Source organism: Kogia breviceps, chromosome 14, assembly GCF_026419965.1.
Source record: "Kogia breviceps isolate mKogBre1 chromosome 14, mKogBre1 haplotype 1, whole genome shotgun sequence".
Taxonomy (NCBI): Eukaryota; Metazoa; Chordata; class Mammalia; order Artiodactyla; family Physeteridae; genus Kogia; species Kogia breviceps.
In genome coordinates, this window is record NC_081323.1 from 50,682,819 (window position 1) to 50,698,284 (window position 15,466).

The 15,466-nt window shown below is 38.2% G+C and overlaps 1 protein-coding gene across 7 annotated transcripts in view; it reads right to left on the reverse strand.

Moving 5' to 3' along the window:
* Positions 1-15,466, reverse strand: part of PTPRA (protein tyrosine phosphatase receptor type A) — a 183,093-nt gene that overhangs the window by 141,578 nt on the left and 26,049 nt on the right. For 4 of the 7 annotated variants that reach the window (XM_067011888.1, XM_059037684.2, XM_059037688.2 and 1 more), the window contains exon 2: positions 11,517-11,614. The exons of the other annotated variants lie outside the window; for them this stretch is intronic. The gene's annotated coding sequence lies outside the window, so the exon portion shown is untranslated. The remainder of the gene's footprint in view (positions 1-11,516; positions 11,615-15,466) is intronic. 7 annotated transcript variants of the gene reach the window in all.

Here is a 15,466-nt window from a genome sequence, read left to right on the forward strand (position 1 = left end):
GGGGGCCCAAGTTCAATCCCTGGTTGAGGAACTAGATCCTTCACTCATGCTTCAACTAAGAGTTCACATGCTGAAACTAAGAAGTCTGCATGCTGCAACTAAAGATCCCTCATGCCGCAACTAAGACCCCGTGCACCCAAAATTAAACAAGCAAAAAAACACCCTAGGGCTTCCCTGGTGGCGCAGTGGTTGAGAGTCCGCCTGCTGATGCAGGGGACATGGGTTCGTGCCCCAGTCCAGGAAGATCCCACATGCCACGGAGCGGCTAGGCCCGTGAGCCATGGCCACTGAGCCTGCACATCCAGAGCCTGTGTTCCGCAATGGGAGAGGCCACAACAGTGAGAGGCCCACATACCGCAAAAAAACGTGCTTTGCAACAGGAGAGGCCACAACGGTGAGAGGCCCACATACCGCAAAAAAACAAAACAAAACAAAAACACCCTAAGGGTTTCCCTGGAGGCACAGTGGTTAAGAATCTGCCTGCCAATGCAGGGGACATGGGTTTGAGCCCTGGTCCGGGAAGATCCCACATGCCGCAGAGAGACTAAGCCTGCACACTACAGCTCTAAGCCTGTGCTCTAGAGCCCGCGAGCCACAACTACTGAGCCCGCATGCCACAACTACTGAACCCGTGTGCCACAACTACTGAAGCCTGCGTGCCTAGAGCCCAGGCTCTGCAACGAAGAGGCCACCGCAGTGAGAGGCCCGCACACCGCAACCAAGAGTAGCCCCCACTCACTGCGATTAGAGAAAGGCCGCATGCAGCAACAAGGACTCAACGCAGACAAAAATAAAAATTAATTAATTAACTAATTAAAAAACCAAACCAAACAAACAAAAACACCCTAAGCATTAAGGACACAGTTTAGATTTTAAAAAAAAAAAACAACAAAAAGCACACATAACAAAAATATAAAGTGTACTTCATCAAAATTTAAAATTTTGCACAACATAGAACACTATCAAGAAAGTGAAAAGTTCATCTCACACCAGTCAGATTGGCCATCATCAAAAACTCTAGAAACAATAAATGCTGGAGAGGGTGTGGAGAAAAGGGAACACTCTTGCACTGCTGGTGGGAATGTAAAATGATACAGCCACTATGGAGAACAGTATGGAGGTTCCTTAAAAAACTACAAATAGAACTACCATACGACCCAGCAATCCCACTACTGGGCATATACCCTGAGAAAACCATAATTCAAAAAGAGTCATGTACCAAAATGTTCATTGCAGCTCTATTTACGATAGCCAGGACATGGAAGCAACCTAAGTGTCCATCAACAGATGAATGGATAAAGAAGATGTGGCACATATATACAATGGAATATTACTCAGCCATAAAAAGAAATGAAACTGAGTTATTTATAATGAGGTGGATGGACCTGGAGTCTGTCATACAGAATGAAGTAAATCAGAAGGAGAAAAACAAATACCATATGCTAACACATATATATGGACTCTAAGGGGAAAAAAATGTCATGAAGAGATTAGTGGTAGGACGGGAATAAAACACAGACTTACTGGAGCATGGACTTGAGGATATGGGGAGGGGGAAGGGTAAGCTGTGACGAAGTGAGAGAGTGGCAGGGACATATATACACTATCAAATAAATGTAAATTAGATAGCTAGACAGGGAGTTCACCTCTGTGCTTTGTGACCACCTAGAGGGGTGGGATAGGGAGGGTGGGAGAGAGGGTGATACAAGAGGGAAGAGATATGGGAACATATGTGTATGTATAACTGATTCACTTTGTTGTAAAGGAAAAACTAACACACTATTGTAAAACAGTTATACTCCAATAAAGATGTTTAAAAAAAAAAAAGAAAGTGAAAAGAGGGGTTCCCTGGTGGCGCAGTGGTTAAGAATCCGCCTGCCAATGCAGGGGACGTGGGTTCAGGCCCTCGTCCAGGAAGATCCCACACGCCACGGAGCAATTAAGCCCGTGCGCCACAGCTACTGAGCCTGTGCTCTAGAGCCCGCGAGCCACAATTACTGAAGCCCGCGTGCCTAGAGCCCGTGCTCCGCAATAAGAGAAGCCCCAGCTCACTGCAACTAGAGAAAGCCCGCACACAGCAACAAAGACCCAACACAGACAAAAATAAATAAAACTTTAAAAAAACTTTTAAAAATAGAGTGTGAAGACAGAATGAGAGAAAATATTTGTAAATCATGTATCTCATAAGGGTCTAGTAACCAGAATATACAAAGAACTCTCACAACCTGGCAACAGAAAGACCCCCTCCCCCAATTAAAAAATGGGCAAAGGACTCGCCTAGACATTTCTCCAAAAAGAAGATATACAAATGGCCAGCAAGCACATGGAAAAATGTTCATCTTTAGTTGTTATGGAAATGCAAGTAAGAACCACAATGAGATCCACTTCACTGAGACACCTTGTACATTGCTGGTGGTAACGTAAGATGATGTGGCCACTGTGGAAAACATATTGGTGGTTCCTCAAAATGTTAAACAGAGAATTACTATATGACCTAGCAATTCCACAACTAGGTATATATCCAAAAAAATTGAAAACAGGTATTCGAACAAAATTTTGTACACAAACGTTCACAGCAGCATCATTCACAATAGCCCAAAGGTGAAAACAACCTAAATGTCCATTGCTAGATGGATGGATAAACAAAATGTGGTATACAAATACACCAAAATATTATTCAGCCTTAAAAAGTAATAAAGTACTGTGAGGAAAAATAAGGATGAAACCAACATAGTGAGAAAAAGCTGAAAGCATCATAAACAAATGGATATGCAGCCTTAAAGATACCATCAGACAAAGTATTTATTCTCTAGCTCTAAATTTTTCAGCTAGTTAGCCAAAAAAGTGCCTTTGTTACTAAATGAGTTAGTTGAATTTTATGTTATTTTCTCTGACTGATATTCTAAATATTCTAAGTAATATAGATAGATGATAGATAAATATAAAGAATAAATAGATAGATATATATTGGATTGGCAAAAAAGTTCATTCGGGTTTTTCCATACCATCTTATGGGAAACCCAAACAAACTTTTTGGCCAACCCAATACATAGATGACAGCACAAACTTCAAGACACAGGATAAAGAAATAAGATGTATTTACCCTTAGAATAAAATGGGATAGCTTACTGGAATGCATATTTACCTGTGTGATGTATGAAAAATCTATCTGATTTACTGGTTACTAGAATACTTTAGTTTTCTAAATGCTGAAAGCAACCAAACTCTTATATATGACCATCTTGATTTCATCAAAACAGTTCATGTAGGTGACAGTTGGTGATCAATCTTCCAGTGCAATATTCGAAAGAATACAACGACCATATGTCAGTTGATACAGTTGAGTTGCATATAAATGATTACATTCATTCTGGAATTTTAGTTTTTATAAAGCAAAAACAAACCTTTGTTTTTTATAACCTCTAAAGGGCAGCAAAAGGAAATGTTTAGTTTTTAGAGGATATACTAACAGTAGTCTCAATACAGTGTAAAGCTAGCAAACTACCACTTGAATTAGAGCATTTTATGTCTAAAGAACAAAATTAAATACCTAAAATTTGCCAACCAAAATTTGAATAAGAGTTTTTCTCCCAATATAATAATGGCATTATTTATGGTAAAGTAATTTATGCAGATTCAGAAGAACAGGGCTGAATTCTTGCTCTGCCATTTCTTGCTCTGCCATTTAACCATTGGTAATCTGAAGCAAGCTATTAAACCTCTGTAAATTCCATATAAATTCTAAATAAATGATAGACATTATTGTTTAAAAAAAAAGGAATAAAGTACTGATACATGCTCCAACATGGAAGGACCTTGAAAATGTTATGCTAAATGAAAGAAGTCAGAAAACAGGTCACATACTGTATAATTTCATGTATACGAAATGGAATATGTAAATCCATAAAGACAGAAAGCAGATTAGTGGTTGGTTGCCGGGGATAGGGAGGAATGGGGAGTGAGTACCTAATGGATACAAGGTTTCCTTCTGGGCTGATAATGTTTTGGAACTAGACAGAGGTCTTGGTTGCACAGCATTGTGAAATACTGAATGCCAATGAATTGTATACTTTAAAATGGTTAATTTTATGTTATGTGGATTTTGCCTCAATTTTTAGCAAAGTCCGTGTAATTTAAAGTATGACTAAGAATTTAGCTACGCAAGCAAAACCAATTAAGGTGGTACGGTCTGCACAAGTGAGGTTTTTACACCAACTGAATTTGAGATACCTCTTTTTCTGCCTGTGATACCTCTTCACATGTATGCCATGAACAGTGAAATCTTTACTTTGAGATTCTCAAATGTGTGTGTAGAGAGGAAGGATGGGACTAATCACAAACTGGGAGAAAAGCTAAGACTTTGATTTTTTAACAAGGTTTTTCACAAGTGATTCTAAGACTAAAGATAATAAATGATGCTACTTCTATACAGAGAATAAAAATCAACTGTTTGGGGTCTTCCCTGGTGGCGCTGTGGTTAAGGATCTGCCTGCCAACGCAGGGGACACAGATTTGAGCCCTGGTCCGGGAAGATCCCACATGCCACGCAGCAACTAAGCCCATGCGCCACAACTACTTAGCCTATGCTCTAGAGCCTGCAAGCCACAACTGCTGAGCCTGCACGCAACTTCTGAAGCCGGTGCACCTAGAGCCCGTGCTCCACAACAAGAGAAGCCACTGCAATGAGAAGCCCGTGCACCTCAATGAAGAGCAGCCTCCACTCACCACAACTAGAGAAAGCCCACGCGCAGTAACGAAGACCCAACGCAGACCAAAAAATAAATAATTAATTAATTATTTTAAAAAATCAACTGTTTTCTTTAAAAAAACACACACAGTAAAACTACAGCCAATGCTTGCTATTCGTGGTAGTTATGTTCTGTAAAGTTGCCAGGAACACTGAATTAGCAAATACTGAACTGCTGCTCCTAAGGAGAAATACAGGGTTATGTTATCATGGTCACAACATTTTGTCAACCAAAATGCCATTTGTGTTGATATAAGTTCATTCATCAATGTCTTTATAAAACAAACCAATCTCAGAATTGAAAACCTATTTTTCCACATAACCATTTCCCTGAATGACACTTAGCAGGTATTTAGAAATTTTTTTCTGAAGGTTCCTGATCTGTAGAACCTGCACTGCCTGCAAGTTTACCATTTTTCACACAGTATCACCTTTAGAAATGTAAACCAGCCAGCACTAGCCAAGAAGGGTTTAATATTTTCTTTGTCCTGGATAATGTAACTGTAAACTTCTTTGGCCTTCAGCCTTATAACAGTGCTGTCCACTATGCCTTTTTCATGTTTATCACCTCACAAATCCACAAATTTACCCACTTTCCCCTCTTTTCCATAGATTCACATGCACTATACATGTTACCTTAGTACTTTCATGTATAGATCAGCAAATTTCCCTTTGCTTTTTCTGGATGTTGATTCATTAACATTGAATTTACAGCCAACAGTGCTGTAAGATATGACTGAATGAGGTTTACCTAAAACATGTATTTTCCCCATAAGGCACATCACAGCCTTCTTGAAACTTAGGAATACTACACAGCACACTTGGAGGCCAATTACCAATAAAAGCACAAAAATGTAAAAGAACATAGTACTAAATAGACTAAAAAAGGACACTTGTTGACAGTATGACAGCTGAAACAAGAAGGCAGAGAGTCACCTTGTTTGACTTTAGCTGGGAATATACGTGTTGGATGATGCAAATTTTTCACCCCTCTGCACATGTCCCCAAACAACCGTGAAAGTGCAAGTACTGATTCTGGGGTCACAAATAAATTTTAGCAAGTAGATAAATCTACAAATAATTTTGATACACTGCACTTCCTTCCTTCTTGAATAACTAAGTCTAAAACTCATTAGGTGGTGCTGAGCAAGGCTGGCATCCACCTGGTCTCAGAAGGAAAGAAAGACTGGGTACATTAAAGGGAGGGTCTGAGTAGGGACTTCCCTAGTGGCACAGGGGTTAAGAATCTGCCTGCCAATGCAGGGGATATGGGTTCCAGCCCTGGTCCGGGAAGATCCCACATGCCTCAGAGCAACTAAGCCCATGTGAGCCTACTCAGCAACTATTGAGCCCGCGCTCTAGAGCCCGCAAGCCACAACTACTAAGCCCGCGTGCCGCAACTACTAAAGCCTGTGCGCCTAGAGCCCGTGCTCCACAGCAAGAGAAGCCACTGCAATGAGAAGGCTGAGCACTGCATCAGAGTAGCCCCCGCTCACCAGAAACAGAGAAAGCCTGCGCACAGCAACGAAGACCCAACACAGCCAAAAATAAAAAATATATATATAAAATAAATAAGTTTATTTTAAAAAGGGGTCTGAGCAATTAAATAAATATATAAGAATAATACGAGCAAAATTTTCTGTCAGAGAAGGGTGTTTCAAGTACAAAAAAAGGGAGAAAATAAAATGAACTCTGAGGTGTTAGCCTAGAATTGGAGGTTCCAATGTGAACTCATAGCATTTTATATATACATATATATATACAGAGAGAAAATATAGATATGGATGCATATGTAAGAGTATATTTTGTGTATGTATATGTATATTCCCTAGCTCTGTCCAGAGGCTTTACAAGCAGCAATGTCTCAGTAGAACAATCATACCTAGCATCCAGACCTGCTTTTTCTGGCTGTGCTGTGCAGCTTGTGGGATCTTAGTTCCCTGACCAGGGATCAAACTCATGCTCCCTGCAATGGAAGCTCGAAATCCTAACCACTGGACCACCAGGGAATTCCCAGACCTGCTTTTTTTCAAAATTTATTTATTTTTGGCTATGTTGGGTCTTCGTTGCTGTGGGCGGGCTTTCCCTGGTTGCGGCGAGTGGGGGCTACTATTCGTCACGGGCTTAGTTGCTCCGTGGCATGTGGGATCTTCCCAGACCAGGGCTCGAACCTGTGTCCCCTGCACTGGCAGGCGGATTCTCAACCACTGCGCCACCAGGGAAGCCCAGACCTGTTTTTTTCTTTTTCTTTAAAATTAATCAATTTATTTATTTTTGGCTTTGTTGGGTCTTCATTGATGCACACGGGCTTTTTCCAGTTGAGGTCAGTGGGGGCTACTCTCCATTGCAGTGCACAGGCTTCTCATTGCAGTGGCTTCCCTTGTTGCAGAGCACAGGCTCTAGGCAGGCGGGCTTCAGTAGTTGTGGCTCGCAGGCTCTAGAGCTCAGGCTCAGTAGTTGTGGCACACGGGCTTAGCTGCTCCGCAGCATATGGGATCTTCCCAGACCAGGGATTGAACCCATGTCCCCTGCACTGGCAAGCAGATTCTTAACCACTGCACCACCAGGGAAGTCCCATAGACCTGCTTTTTAAACATGCTCTTCAATAAAAGGAACCAGGGCTTGTTGAAATGACTTGATTTTAGGGCTGAGGGAGGAAAAGTATAATACGAAAGATTGGAACATCTTGTTGTGCTAGAAGGTAAAAAGGGAAGTGATTAAAGAATGATAGGACATGTCAAAAGGATATAGGAGCCAACTTGAAGGGTTTCCACTGGCCAAATGTGGGACAAATTCAGGCTCAGAGTAACAAATTATATTAATAGATAATAACTCACTAAATAAAATAGGAATCAATAAGTCCGTATCAATTTAATAAATGAATGGAAGAAAAGAAAGCTTTTTGTTACAATGGAATGTCCACTGATGAATATGGAAGGAATAATAAAATTAGAAAACTGTCATTTGGCAACCATCATAGTAATAATCCTGCCAAAAATTATCAATAGATGCTAAAACCAGTGGGTGAAAGGTTGACAAGAAATGAGATAATTTACATGGTCTCAAAGTACCTCCTCCTCACAAAACACTTATTAACTACAAAGGGAAAAGTGAATAAATTTACAGTAGAGAAAACTGGTAGACACCACCTTAGTATCAAGTCAACAAGGCTAACATTACGAGAAATAGGACACAATGGAAATTGTGAATAAGATTAGAATAAAAATACAGCACCCTTTATGTGGTATTCCTGACAAAATGCATATTCTGAATCAAACCATGAAGAAACATTCAGGCCCAAATTGAGGAATATTCCTCAAAATAACTAGCCTATACTCTTCAAAAGTATCAAGATTAGCTGGTGGGAAGCTGCTGCATAGCACAGGGAGATCACCTCTGTGCTGTGTGACCGCCTGGGGGGGTGGGATAGGGAGGGTGGGAGAGAGGGTGATGCAAGAGGGAGGAGATGTGGGAGCATGTGTGTATGTATAACTGATTTAGTTTGTTGTAGAGGGAAAACTAACACACTATTGTAAAACAATTATACTCCAATAAAGATGTTAAAAAAAAAAAAAAAGTATCAAGATGATCAAGTCAAAGACAGACATGACAACTAAATGTGATATGTGATTCTGAACTGGATTCTCCTGCTATACAATATTTTTATCAGGACAAATGATATCTATGTATATCTGATATCAGTGAAATCTAAGGATTAGCTGGTACTACTGTATCAATATTAAGGTCCTGATTACATGGGTATATTGAGGTTATATAGGAGAATATCCCTGTCTGTAGGAAATACACACTTAAGTATTAAGGGCTGATGGGGCATCAAGTCATCATCTTACTCACAAATGGTTAAGGAAAGGAAAAGGTTCTCTGTACTATTATTGCAACTTATCTGTAAATTCAAAATTATTTCAAAATAAAGGACAAAATGCAAGTACAACAATAAAGAACACACCAATGTCTCAGTATTATAAAAATCTAATTCTTCCTTAGCAAAATTTCTGGACAGAAAAGTATCCTTATACCCCAACTTACTTTTTACTAGCTTTTCTAATAATGTATCTCATTCTTGAAGCACTCCCCAATAGAAATTTCTGTGATGCTGGAAATGTTCTACATAGCACTACCCAATACACTAGCACACGTGGCTGATGACTATCATATTGGACAGTGCAGTTCGAGAGAATAGCAGTAAAAGCCATAAAAGATTTAAAAGCTTTTTCATAAAAAATTAGTCTAATACTAATTAGATTTTAAGAGAAGTTACTTTACTTTTTCTATATTTGCTGATAGACTAACATACCCTGTATATTTTTCAGTACTCTTGTCTTCTAATTTTTTTTTTTTTTTTTTTTTTTTTTTGGTGGTACGCGGGCCTCTCACTGTTGTGGCCTCTCCCGTTGCGGAGCACAGGCTCCGGACGCACAGGCTCAGCAGCCATGGCTCACGGGCCCAGCCGCTCCGCGGCATGTGGGATCTTCCCGGACCGGGGCACGAACCGGTATCCCCTGCATCAGCAGGCGGATTCTCAACCACTGCGCCACCAGGGAAGTCCTTGTCTTCTAATTTCTTATTCAAGTCTGAATGGCTATTAGAAGCAACCACCTATCTTTAGTTTGAGAGTAGTTTTTGTTTTTTTCTAAACTGACGTTCCTTTTGGTATACCATTCCTACTGATTCATACCCATGTCTTCTCTACCTTTTTGAAGTATGCCTTCCTAAAAATCTACGGACATGTACATGCCTGTCCAATATTCCCACTTCTGTCTCTCACAAAGTTAGATCACAAAGTCACTTTCTCTCAAACTTCTTATAATTTATACTTTACTTTTACTTACTCTCTCTCATACTCATCTTCCCCCAATCAAAGCTGCTACACTGTATGTAATTGGTGTTACAAGTTTATTTCCTTCCGTGCTTAGGATAAGGTTCCTCCTGATCAGATCAGCTTATTTCAGGACAAGCATATTATTCCTTTTCCACATGAAATATACTTAATCGTCACTTAGTCAATCAGAGTTTTAAACCAAGATCTAAAAGTCAAAGTCCCTATAATGAAATCATCTACATAGAAAATAGGAAAAGAATAACACAACATGCTTCATACACATCAAATTCTACAACTCCTGATTTGAAAAGAAATGCAAAGTAGAATTCTCATCCCTTGTGATTCACCTTGCTAACCTAATGCTTTGAGCAAATGCAGTAGCAGTCACACACCTTCCAGGTTCAGTTATTGCTCATGACTGACTTAATTCATAACTAGAAAAAGAAAAAAAAAACCAGAAAACTAGTTTGTATACAACAGGCCCACGAAGTGTTAATACCTATGCCAAACATCTTTAGAAATATTTAACAAATCTAGGAAAATATAGAATCCTATCAAAATTAGAACTATTTTAAACAAGAGTTGGTTTAAAAATTCTCTCCACCCTCTTGCTTCTATTAAGAACTATTTAAAACAACAAAAATGGAAATAAAAAGCAATTCAAAACTCTTAACATCAAAGTTATTTATAAAATGCTTAATGGAACCAGCAAAGTTCTAGCTTCATTTGAAAAATCAAACTCTAGACTTCAAGGTCAACAGGTATCAAATGCAAGCAATGCTCATCATGCTTTCCCAGTAAAACACCCGAGATGATACAAAAGACTGGGGTGGGGGAATTTTCTGGGGCCTCAACTCCACATGCTCTGGCTTCTGAACCGAACGAACATGTATAGTACAGCAGAAGCAGGAAAGGGACAGGACTCACCCTCTTCTACCTCTGTTCAGGAATACAGAAAACTTAGGTACCAGAAAAACAAGCAGCAATTCAAAAATTACAAGAAAACTTTTTTTGGTTTCTAAACACTGATAAATGTAGTGTTTGCTTGCTGTAAAAGTCTCAAGCAATACTCAAGTTTATGAAGTGAAAGCCTCCCATGTTTCCATTTGCCTTTCCTGGTTCAGTATTGGATCAATAGTTCATACAGTTACTGACATTTGTATTTATTTGGTGAATTGTCTTTGCCCATTTTTCTAACAGGATATTGGTCTGTTTCTTATCTGTAGGTACTCTCTCATATTAGGATGATATTAACCTTTTCCTGACATATGGCTGCAAATATTTTTCCCCAATTTGCAGTTAATATTTTAGTTTTGTTTATATTATCTTTTTAAGCAGTCAAATTTTATGCAATCTTTTCCTTCTTGATTCTGGCCTTGTGTAATGCTCTACCCTAAATAGAGGTGAGCAAATCATCTGATTTTAGTAAGACCTGCAAGCTAAGAAACAATTTTACATTTTTTATGGTTGGAAAAAATAAAAAGAATATTTCATGAAACAAAAATTATATGAAATTCAAACTCCAGTGTCCACAAATAATATCACAGTGGTACTCATTCATTGATGTATTGGCTATGTATTGCTGGCTTTAACATTACAATGGCAGAATCGAGTGGCTCCTTGTATATGTGGTACTCACAGAGCTTTGCACTGCTGCTCAGTGTACCATACAATGCAGTGATGAAGTTGCAAGTCAACAGCGTTTTGAGTGCTACACATGCATATTGGCATACTGTGATCTTTTTTTTTTTTACCAGTGCATAGCCATCAAGTCAAAACAAGAAAAGAGAAAAGTGGACTTTGTCATGCTTTTAAGGCACAGTGGAGAGTGTGGATTATTTTGTTATCAAGTCAGATGGGAAAGCATTGTGTTTATTATGCAATGACACTACAGCTGTGCTAGAAAAATTCAATATACATCAACATTACCAGACTAAGTAGTCATCTCAATATTCCCAATTCACAGGAAAGCAATGGTCAGAAAAAGTAGAAAATTTGAAGTGGAATATCTCATCACAGCAGAATTTCTGGAAGGAAGAAAGAGAAGGAGAGAAGAAAAAAAAATAAGGCTGCAACCAAAGTAAGTTTCCAAGAAGCTCATTTGTTAGCCAAGCAAGGAAAGTAATTTGCCAATTGTGAGCTGATAAAATCATGCTGAGAGTTCCCTGGTGGTCCACTGGTTAGGACTCTGTACTTCTACTGCTGAGGGCCTGGGTTCGATACCTGGTCAGAGAACTAAGATCCCACAAGCCATGTGGGGTGGCCAAAAATTAAAATTAAATAAACTAATGCTTGACTTCAGGAGCTCAAGAAATGTATTCAGAAAAAATAAACTTAAGACTATTATTAGCCTTTCAGCAAAACCAGCTGCTCCAGAAGTTGAGGACAATGGGAACAAAATTAATAATCTATTTTTTTTTAAAGGCAAATGATTTCAAGTTGATTCCCCTGTCCCTTGATGAGTTAGATGTTACTAATACTTCTCAGTTGCTGTTGTTTACTCAAGGAGTCAATGCCAAGTTTAAAGTATTTGAAGAAGTAGCTTCTATGAATAGTCTGTGTGGCCAGAAGCTGAGAAAATACTAATTTAGAACAACCTGAAGTAGAATCTGCTAAGATGAGTTATAATTGATGATGTTTGTAAAAATATATATGGAGTAGAAAAAGGCTTAGTTGGAACTTACAAAGCTTGTGAAGATATAAGGTGGTTGTTTATTATTTTTCATCAGCAGGTACTGTGGAAAATATTTGAATTTATCATGGTACTGAACCAATAGTGTCAATGGTGAACTTCATTCACTGTCATGGGCTAAATCACTGTCAGCAGCAGAAGCAGAATAACCTGTCTTGCCTGCCCACGCAAGTTTGATGGCTTAGCAGCTGTAAAGTTTTACTGTAATATATATTTTTTAAAGCTCAGGGCTGAGATTGAAGTTTCAGAACAATAAGACCGTTTTTCAGTCACTATTATCACTATGATCACAAATGAAACTTAGCTTTTGCTGAAGATTTTATACTATTTAATAAATTCAACCTAACATTATAGGGCAGAACTGGACTTACATGTGAAACTTAAACTGCAGTTAATTCATTTACACAAAAGCTAATAATGTCAAGCTGCTGTCAAAAGTTAAAACAAAAAGTGAGATCTCAATTCTCAAACAAATTTGCAGTGGATATATATTTTTAGCTCAAACTATAATTCTGGAAGCATTTTTAGGACTTCAATGCAAGTGCAGAGAAAATTTCCATCTTTCAAAATCTATTTAACAGTGCAATTATGGCACTTACACCTAACCTTTAACAGGAAGTAATTAATCTACAATGTAATGATATGCTAAAAGGCAAATACTAAGAGAAAAATCTAATGTAATTCTATAAATGTTTCCCAATTGATTAATATGTTCAATTAAAATCATATGCTTGTGGGCTGAAACCAATATTTGGCTGTACATCTGTGTGAAGATATTTCCAAAGACGAAATATGTAAAATCTCATTACAGATCAGCATTAACAGATGAACATTTGCAATCAATTTTGATGACAGGAAACAGTAACTCTGAACCCCAATTAAGCAAAATGCATCACCTAAAAAAGAAGTCCATTTTTCTCATTAGTATACTTGGATTACAAAAAGTTGTACTCAGTAATAAGAATAATTATTATTACTATTATCATATTTGAATTTCATCAATAATAAATTTGTGGAAATGTGTTTTCTTTCTTGTTATAAAGTACCTACATAAGAGCCTCAATTTTGCTTTTTGGACTGCGAAGTCTAAAATACATACTCTTTGGCCCTTTACAGAAATTGTCTAATTACCTTGCTTTGGAGAAAGGGTTTTCTTTAGCCTAAGCACATAAAAGCATCACCTCTTACTTCCTCCAGGGAATGGTAAAAACTTTTACCCAACACAATGGTAAAAACTTTTACCCCGGCCTGGCTGGTTACATGAAAAAATACAGTAAATCAGGTAATCAAAAAATATATAAATGTATGTAACTTAAATATTTGATTTTTACTTAAAAAATACATGTACATTCATCTGCCAATATTTTGGTAGAATACCAAGTCATCTTCTTTAAGTACAGATATGCTAATTAATGTTTCTTGCATAGATCATCATATCCATAATACATATTGATGATTTCAAATTTCAATTTCTTTAGCGTGGAACAAAAACTTAGACAATTGTGAGACAAATGAGCACAGAACCTTTAATAAGATTTTTATGGTTTCTTTCCCTTAATCTTTTAAAGTGTTCATGCCCAAAACTACTAAGAAAGTAATCTGGAAGGGAGGGACTTATATTTATCCAATCCTTCCAGGATCTTCAACTTAACTTAAAAACAACTATTTTTACATATTTCCTTGGTTTAAATAATATATAATTAGGTTACAAAATTACAGTAAGTATAACTGGCATAAAAGCAGGTTTAGAACATAATGACTCCTGAAAGTATAAATTCAACTAGTGATTACAGAAGGCAAGGTATACTAGAGAGTAGTCTGTCAGCCATCAGTGTTCAGATCATCTTAAGAATCATTCAGTACATCCTAAAGAATGCAAAGTGTGGTTTGGAATTCCCTGGCGGTCCAGTGGTTAGGACTCAACACTTCCACTACAGGCAGCACGGGTTCAATCCCCAGGGTTGGGGAATTAAGATCCTGCATGCCGCAAGGCACGGCCAAAAAAAAAAAGTGTGGTTAATTCAGTAATCTGGTTAACCATACTCTGTAATCTCGTGATTATTTGAGCATAGTCTAAATTAGTAATCTTTATGTATTTTCCCCCAAAACAGCCTACTGTGGCAGGACCATTTATTGACTACTCCATCCTTTTCTCCCGGATTTTTTTTTTTAATAAATTTATTTATTTATTTATTTTTGGCTGCGTTGGGTCTTCGCTGCTGCATGCAGGCTTTCTCTAGTTGCAGTGAGCAGGGGCTACTCTTCATTGCGGTGCACGGGCCTCTCATCGCAGTGGCTTCTCTTGTTGCGGAGCATAGGCTCTAGGCATGTGAGTTTCAGTAGTTGTGGCGCGAGGGCTCAGTAGTTGTGGTTCACAGGCTCTAGAGCGCAGGCTCAGTAGTTGTGGCGTACAGGCTTACTTGCTCCACCACATGTGGGATCCTCCCAGACCAGGGCTGGAACCCATGTCCCCTGCATTGGCAGGTGGATTCTCAACCACTGTGCTACCAGGGAAGTCCTCTCTGTGATTTTTATGTTATTTTTTTCACATTCTAAATTCCCCACATATCCAGGTCTGTTTCTGAACTTACTATTCTGCTCTAAATACTTGTTTTTTTCTATTCTAACACAAACGCCAAACTGTCTTAAACACCTTTAACTTCCTGGTATACGGTACTATCTGGAGGGTCAAGTGTCACATACCCTCCCCACTTCTACTGACCTCCAGTTATTGTTCTTCTTCTAAGTTTTTCAAAATTTTTCAACTACTGCATTTACTCTTCCAAATGAACTGTGTATGTGATTTGTCAAGATCTCGAAAAGGCTCACATCACAGGGTTTACAAACAATTTGCATTAAATCTGTAGAATAACTTGAGGAGCACTGACATCTATATAATATCTTTATAATATTTAAGTCTCTCACATTGAGGAACAGAATATAAATATTGAATTTATTTATATCTTTTAAAAAATCCTTCAGTAAAGCTTTAGTTTTTTCATATTAGTTTTGCATATTTCTTATTAAGTTAATTTGTGCTATCACCGTATCATTTTTTTAAATTTAAAATTCTGCTAATATAGCGTTTAACACAATTTATAAAGAATTAAGTTTTGAAAGAATAGGTCATTCTCACTTCTTTACCCTTCTCCATTCATACCCCCTCCAAAACAGGATGTGCCTCATT